Source organism: Sus scrofa, chromosome 7 (assembly GCF_000003025.6).
Source record: "Sus scrofa isolate TJ Tabasco breed Duroc chromosome 7, Sscrofa11.1, whole genome shotgun sequence".
Classification (NCBI taxonomy): domain Eukaryota; kingdom Metazoa; phylum Chordata; class Mammalia; order Artiodactyla; family Suidae; genus Sus; species Sus scrofa.
Window position 1 is genome coordinate 110,859,705 of NC_010449.5, and position 8,222 is coordinate 110,867,926.

Sequence of the window (8,222 nt, forward strand, 5' to 3'; positions counted from 1 at the left end):
ATGGAGTTTATGTGATTTGGGGGCAGGTTAGGGAGGCAGGCAGTAAACAAGAAAATGATCAAGATGGTTTGTTAGAGGGTTAAAGGTTGGGAAGGGTGTAAACAGTGAATGATAGTGACCCAGGCTAACCCCCATGAGGAGTGGAAATTGGAAGGGAAGGAGAGCCTAGGGGCACTTGAGTTGCTGCCTCTAATTCTCCTATAAGCCCAGTTCCACTCCTGCTTTTCGTGGGCTTCTATATAACGAGCCAACACATTCCTCTTGGGGTCAAAGCCAGCTCATAGTCTCATACATTCTTACCCACTCTGACTTTACCGAGACCCTAACTTAAGAGGCCATTCAAGGAGTTCCCACTGCAGTTCAGTGGATTAAGAACCTGACCAGATCCATGAGGATGTGGGTTTGATCCTTGGCCTTGCTCAGTAGGTTGAGGATCTGGTGTTGCCATAAGCTGTGGTGTAGGTCATAGATGGAGCTTGGATCTGGTGTTACTGTGTCTGTGGCATAGGCTGGCAACTGCAGCTCCTATTCAACCCCTAGCCATGGAACTTCCATATGTCACAGGTGTGGCCCTAAAAAAAAGAAGAAAAAAAAAAAGAATGGCCATTCAGTCAGCAAGGGCTGCCTAACACTGTGTTAGGTGCTATGGTGGGTTCAAAAATGAGCATGTTAAGCTCACTCCTTTCAAGGAGTATTTAATGATATGGGGGTTAGGGATTGAGCCCAGATGCATATGAACCATCTCGCACTGGGATTCTGTCCACCAACAACCTGTTTCTCCCTAAACTTACTTCTCAGTAAATAGTTGCACCAACCACCAGCTTTCTCAGGTCAGAAACCTAGGAGTCATTTCTGATATTCATCTCTCTCCCTCATCCCCCATTTCTAATCCATCAGAACAGTGTCTTGAGTCTATCTCCATCGCCACCACTCTGGCCCAAGCTATCATCACCTCTTACATGGTTTATGGCAAGAGCCTTTCAACTCATCTGGAGTAGAGTCAGCTTCCTTGGAACCACTGGAAACTACAAATGGAAATCAGTTGCAACAGGGATGAGGACAGTGGCAGCTGGGAAGGCATCTATTATACCATCCACTGCTCACCAAAGAAGCCACAAACTCTAATGCATTTCTAGACCAAGTAGAAATAACACTCACATCTTCCACTGCTTTTGCTAATTTGTGACGAGATTTTCATTAGCATAGGTGTGCTTAGAGTGGAGAATACTTGATGAAATGTTAGCATTGCAAAACACTTTGAGGTTACCTACATCAACTACTTCATGGGAAACCAAGGTGCAAAGAGGTTAAATGGCCTGCCTGAAATCACCATAATTAATTAATTGCATAAAATAACTCATTCCAAAATTGATTTAAGATACCTCATCCGCAATCTGAAAGATTAATTTCATAGTACTTCTTCAAGACAGCTTTCATAAATGTTATTTATACAAACTAGGCTTTTGGTATGAATCAGGCAGCAGGAAGTTCAAGGGTGTAGCTGATCAGTATTGGAGGAACGTGTGTGGTATGGATTAAGTGCTGAGCCATACACAAGCTCTTGGGTAGGATTGATGTCCTTTTGTAAACATGGAGCCCTTCCACTTCTCACACCTCACTGCAGTAGATGCCCCGGGTATGGCCAAGGCTTCCCTTAGAAAACATCTGGCCCCACACTATCTTGGGCAGGTGAATAATTGAGGACCTCAGGTTTCTGTTAGAGAAAACAGTTATGGTCACTTTAGCTTAAGAATGTTCAAATTAGTACCATCTCAGCCATAAAAATAAAGCACTCATTAAATATTTAATATTAAGCACTTAAATCCTGCAAGATAAATGAATTCCAAAATTTATGAATGTGTAAATAAATAAATTGACTTCCTATTTGGAATGGAGAGCTCTGTCAAACAACTAAGGTTGGGGGATATCTATTCCAAATGAGAATAGTTATTTTAGAGTGGTTATTTTATTTTACTTTATTTTTTATTTTATTTTTTGTCTTTTTAAGGGCCACATCTGCAGCACATGGATGTTCCCAGGCTAAGGGTGAAATCAGAGCTATAGCTGCTGACCTACACCACAGCCACAGCAAGCGGGGTCTGAGCCACATCTGTGACCTACACCATATCTCATGGCAACACCAGATCTTTAATCCATTTAGTGGAACCAGAGATAGAACCTGCATCCTCGTGGATGCTAGTCTGGTTTTTTACCACTGAGCCACAATGGGAACTCCTAGAGTGGTTATTTTATGACATTATTTTCCATTTATTTGTCCGTAGGGTAAATAATTAACCTCTCTAAGCCTCAGTTTACTCTTCTGTACAATGAGCAGCAATGGTACCTCTGTTACAGGGTTGTTGGGAGGAATAGATGAGATAAATCACGTAAAGAGTTTAGCATATTCTCAAAAAATGTTAATACTGTATTATAGAAAGGCTGTCTACTAAAATCACTCTTTACTCATGACAATAAAATCTGATTATCGGTATACAGAAGTTTGGGATGAGGGTTGGAAATGTATCCAACTCATGCTAAAAAATCTGGGCACTAAGCAAGTTGTAGTCAAAGTCAAGACTAAAACTAATTATCTGCATCTTGCAGGACATCCTTAATTCAGCGATATTGGAGTGACAATGTTGAATAGGACACCATCCCTGCTTTTTGTGTCCTCCCCTGTAGAAGGAAGGTAATAGATTAGAAAATAGAGGTTTTTCCCTATGGAGAGTTTTCATAATTGAATTGGATATTGACCATAAGGTCAGTGAATTAAGCAGACAATTTGCATTACCCTGATTCCATTCATAACAACAGGCTTGTCACTGGGGATTAGCCCTCAGTGTGCAGGATGACAGGTACTGGGAACAAAGCGCTGGAATGCACAGCCATATGAGGGCCTCTTCTTTGTACACCTGTTCATGCTAGTTCTTTTGTTTACTGTGTATTATGAATTGTGATGCCAGCAGAGTTGCAAGGTCAAGGCCAAGGTGATTAAAGTTTGGAAGACTCATGGGTATATGGCTTATGAGGCAAATAAGAGGTTTGGCTTCATTCTTGTCTTCCTTTCTTTTTTTTTTTAATGTGTGAATGTTTTTAAAATTTTTTATTAGAGTATTTCATCTTGTGTCAATATAGGGTTGAGTCAGTTTCTGCTGTACAGCATAGTGACCCAGTCATACATATACATTCTTTTTCTCATGCTATCTTCCATCATGTTCTACCCCCAAGTGATTGGATAGAGTTCCCTGTGCTCTACAGTAGGACCTCATTGCTTATTCATTCTAAATGTAATAGTTTGCAACTACCAACCCTAACCTCCCTGTCCATCGTCCATCCCACTCCCCCCACTCCTTGGCAACTCCTCCTCTGATTCGACCCCTAGCCCAGGAACATCCATATGCCATAGGTGCACCCATAAAAAGAAAATTAGAACAACAACAACAACAAAAACCTGAAAAAAACCAACAGATCCAAAAATCACAGGGGGAAGACCATGGCCAAAGCACACTCTTCTCTGAGAGCTTGGCTTTTCCAGGGCCAGGCAGATCTGTTAGATCATTGCACTGTAAACATGGTTTGAGTCTCTGAAGCTATTCATTAAGATATCCAACAATGGAGTTCCCGTCGTGGCGCAGTGGTTAATGATTCTGACTGGGAACCACGAGGTTGCGGGTTCGATCCCTGGCCTCCCTCATTGGGTTAAGGATCCGGCGTTGCTCTGGCTATGGTGTAGGCCGGCAGCTATAGCTCTGGTTCGACCTCTAGCCTGGGAACCTCCCTATGCCAAGGGTGTGGCCCTAAAAAGACAAAAAAGACACACACACACAAGAGATATTCAGCAAGATCTGGGATAATATCTCATTCTGAAATGAGTTTCAGCAGAACTGCCCGTGGAATTTCTTTAGAACAGCCTTCGTCATGGAGTGACGAGACACAAAACTCAGAACCATCTATTTCGGGAATGCATTTTCCCCCCATTTCTTCCCCATTAAGTCTCCGTAGTTTATTTTGAACACTTTTTTTGCATGGAGTGTGTTAGTAGGTATCTGAGGGGGAACAGTGGAGCTGGAAGTCATCACGCTGACAGGAGTGGCTGCTTGAAAGAACAGCTTTGGCGCATCCCTGCTTTTCACCCAGGAAAGCAGCGTTTCACAGAATGACTTGGACTTACGCTTAATAAAAATAAATCTTAAGTGTAGAGCCGCTAGTTTCTTTGAATGTGGTGGACACACTTCAGCATTTATACTGAGTTCTGCTGATGTTTCTCCTGCAGTTGCATATGTGATTGGTTCCAACCATCGGCACAAGATAATCGGTGTAGACATACCCAATCTCACACATATGCAGCATAGAAGTAATCAGATCTATTGCAAGCTGGTCCACATTTCCAACAGATACTGCAGGCATCGGAAGTCTGTACTTTGTGAGGTCGGGGACTGAATCCCCATGGGGAACCAAAGTGGCCTCACTGTGGGTGGAAGAGTGGGCCATTCTTTTTCTTTTCTTTTCTTTTCTTTTCTTTTCTTTTCTTTTCTTTTCTTTTCTTTTCTTTTCTTTTCTTTTCTTTCTCTTCTCTTCTCTTCTCTTCTCTTTTCTTTCTTTTTGCCTTTTCTAGGGCCGCTCCCACGGCATATGGAGGTTCCCAGACTAGAGGTCGAATCGGAGCTGAAGTCACCAGCCTACACCAGAGCCACAGCAACGTGGGATCCGAGCCACGTCTGCGACCTACACCACAGCTCATGGCAATGCTGGATCCTTAACCCACTGAGCAAGGCCAGGGATCGAACCCACAAACTCATGGTGCCTAGTCGGATTTGTTAACCACTGTGCCATGACGGGAACTCCGTTTTTTCCTTTTTTAGGGCTGCACAGAGGTATATGGAAGTTCCCAGGCTTAGGGTCGAATCAGAGCTACAGAAGCTGGCCTCCACTACAGCCATAGCAATGCAGGATCTAAGCCACACCTGTGACCTACACCACAGCTCACGGCAGTGCTGGATCTAAGCCACATCTGTGACCTACCCCACACGGCAATGCTGGATCCTTAACCCACTGAGTGGGGCCAGTAATCAAATCCACATCCTCATGGATAGTAGTTGGATGTGTTTCTGCTGTGCCACAACAGGAACTCCTTGTCTTTATTAATCAAGCAATTTGATATTTCAGCTTGCAATGAAATAGTTTGATAGCTATAAAGTACGCTTATTATTGAGAATCCTGCAGGAGAACTAACTTTGTTATGGTGAGATTGAAAATCCTAACCTCAATCCCTTTTATCTCTCACTCTATCAATCGCTTTTATAATTCAATTTTGATAAAATAAATGTTCTTAGGAAGCCAATTATCTTTTTACGGCATATCAGACTATATAAATATAAAAGGCAGGAACTGCTACAGCAGGGGAATGCGTAAAAGAGGATGGCAACCCCAAAATAATTCTGCCTCGGGGTGTGTGGGTGGGCAGAGGGAGTGTCAAGGGAAGGAATGGAAAAGAGGTGACATTTGAATCGGAGGCTTAGGATAAAGTATCCCTTCCCCAAGCTCATGGAGCGGGAAAGGCTGTTCCTGGCAAAAGGAATGGCTTGAATGTTATAAAGCACGGAGAGGTTTAAATGCATGCCAAGGGCAGGAGATGGTGACTGGTATGGCTAGTTAGCATTTGCTGGACAAATACAACTGAAGGTGTAGCAGCTGCTGTGCTAGGCAAAGGCGACTGGCTGCAAAGAACAGAGATGGCTGATAGGTTCCCAGGAGGATGGAGACAGACACCCCCCATCCCCCAAATGTGGCTGTTCCCCTTGGAGAGCTGCTGTGGACACCCTCTCCAGGAATGTGGAGGCTCAAGTTGGGCAACAAGAAATAATGGTCTGAGGAAACCACCTGCCTGCATAGATTAACCTCCTACAGGATTCACGGCCCTCTGTCATGGGACTCAACCTCCTACCCCCTCTCTCTACCTTCCCTCCTCCTTCTTCATTGTTCTGCCACAATTTCCCACCACGAACTCCACCCACAGATTCCCACCACATGTTCTCTAGAAGCCTGGCATCTCCTCACAGTTGGGGCTGGCACCATCTTGAGCTCAGCCCGTCCCCCTCTGATACCTTAATAAATCTCTCTTGCTTTACCAACTTGGCCTTGCATGCTCCTGCCTCAGCAAACCTAACAATGACCTGGAAAGATAGGCTGGAGCTAGGGGATACGCGGAGGGTCCCATTCAGTGCTGCTTTAGAGGGTGCATTTATTTCTGAAGACAGGGTGGAATTCAGTGGGGTGTTCCAGCAGGTGGCATGATGAGAACCAAGGGTGGAGAAGGGACACAGCCAGAATTGTGGAGGATGGATTAAAGAGGAGGAGTTGCCAGAAGCACGTGTATAGTCCAGGCTGGAGGAGTCGGGGGGCAGTGGTGATGTGTGATGCGAGGGACCCCCGTGGATACATCTGACCCTCTTTCCTGGCACCCAGAGGATCCGTTTCCCCAGCTTCCCACCTCTTTTTGTAATTACCTGCCCTAATTTACAAGGAATTAAAACACACACCACAACCTAGAAAGCTAAATCATACTGACTTTCTCTCGGAGCTGAAATTACTTGAGCAAAGATAATGGCTTCTTTTCATTTGCAGGGTCTTGTCTTTTCTTCTAAAGGTTAAAAATAGAAAGCAGATTAAAATCCTGGGTATGAATCCCAAAAAGGATTTCTACTCCCTCACTGTCTGGTGATAAATTTAAAGGGCCATGGGATCTAGAAACTGCCCAGAGGTGCTTTTTGGCTGGATGCTTTCTTTTCTTAGCCGAATCCGGGAAGACTTGGCCAGGGGCTCTTTTACAGAATTGGTCGCTGTTGTGAAGCAAGTTTGCTCTGTTTTGCACAGCAGACCTGATCCTAATTGCTTCTATCATTATTTCAGGTTAGGTGGGGATGGGGGAATGAGAGAAGAGCAGAGGCAAGTCTATTTTAGCCTTTGCTTCAGAAATTAACTTGGTTTCCAAGAAGATGTCTATTCTATTAGCTTCACTCCCTTGGGGCACGCCCAGAGCAGCAGCATCTCCTTTCTGCTCCTTCAAATGCTCCTTTGCCCCAGAATTGTAAGCCGTTTTGTGCAGCTGCCCACCCCACTGGACCCCGCCCTGCCAGAGGCGCCCCCAGGATCACCACTCAGGAGCCCCTGCCTGGGGGGCGCCGAGTGGACCTTGACACTTACATTGGGCTAGCCAAATAATCCGGTCTGGAAATAATGAAACTCATCTAAAAATCTCTCCTAAGCCTTCTTAGCCCTGGACCAGGGGATATTAACTGTCAGATGGGGGAGGGGAAGAGGGGCATCAGAGGCTCCGGACCATTTAGCCTTAGCAGTTATGTAAATCAGAAAGCCAACCAAGGCTGACGCTGGTGCTGGGGGCGGGGGGACCAGAGTTGATGGCTGGCAGCCCTGGTTCCTTGACGTCCCCCTGGGGAATATCACCTTATGCTAGAGGTGGCAAGGCGCATGGCAGCATGCTTAAAGTCTCCTTTTTCATCCTTTCTGAAATAGCATATAAAATCATAAGCTATGTAGTTCCTGTTGTGGCTCAGCAGTTATGAACCCGACTAGTATCCATGAGGACATGGGTTCGATCCCTGGCCTTGCTCAGTGGGTTAAGGATCTGTTGTATCCGTGAGCGCTGGTGTAGGTTGTAGAGGCAGCTTGGATCCTGCCTTACTGTGACTGAGGTGTAGACTGGTGGCTACAGCTTCGGTTCGATCCCTAGCCTGGGAAATTTCATATGCCTCACATGCAGCCCTAAAAAGACAAAAAAAACAAACAAAAAACCCCCATAAGTTATCATTGTCTATTATCTCAGGAAGGTATTTTAAAAATAAAACGCCATTGATTTCACTTTCCAAAACTCCTTTAAGATATTATTAACTTTTATTTTTATTATATTTATTTTAATTCATTTTCTTTTTATGACTGCACCGCAGCATAACAGAAGTTCCTGGGCCAGGGATCCAATCAGAGCTGCAGGTGCAGCCTATGCCACTGCCACAGCCACAGCAACACCAGATCTGAGCCACATCTGTGACCTGTGTCGAAGTGTATGGCTGCACCGGATCCTCAACCCACTGATTGAGGCCAGGGATGGAACCCACATCCTCACAGAGACAGCGCTGTGTTCTTAACCCAAAGAGCCACAATGGGAACTCCTCAGAGACAATTTTTAAAAACTTGGGCCTTTAGAA

The 8,222-nt window shown here is 44.8% G+C and overlaps 1 pseudogene; it reads right to left on the reverse strand.

Moving 5' to 3' along the window:
* On the reverse strand, positions 1,609–4,534 carry LOC100156456 (annotated as a pseudogene).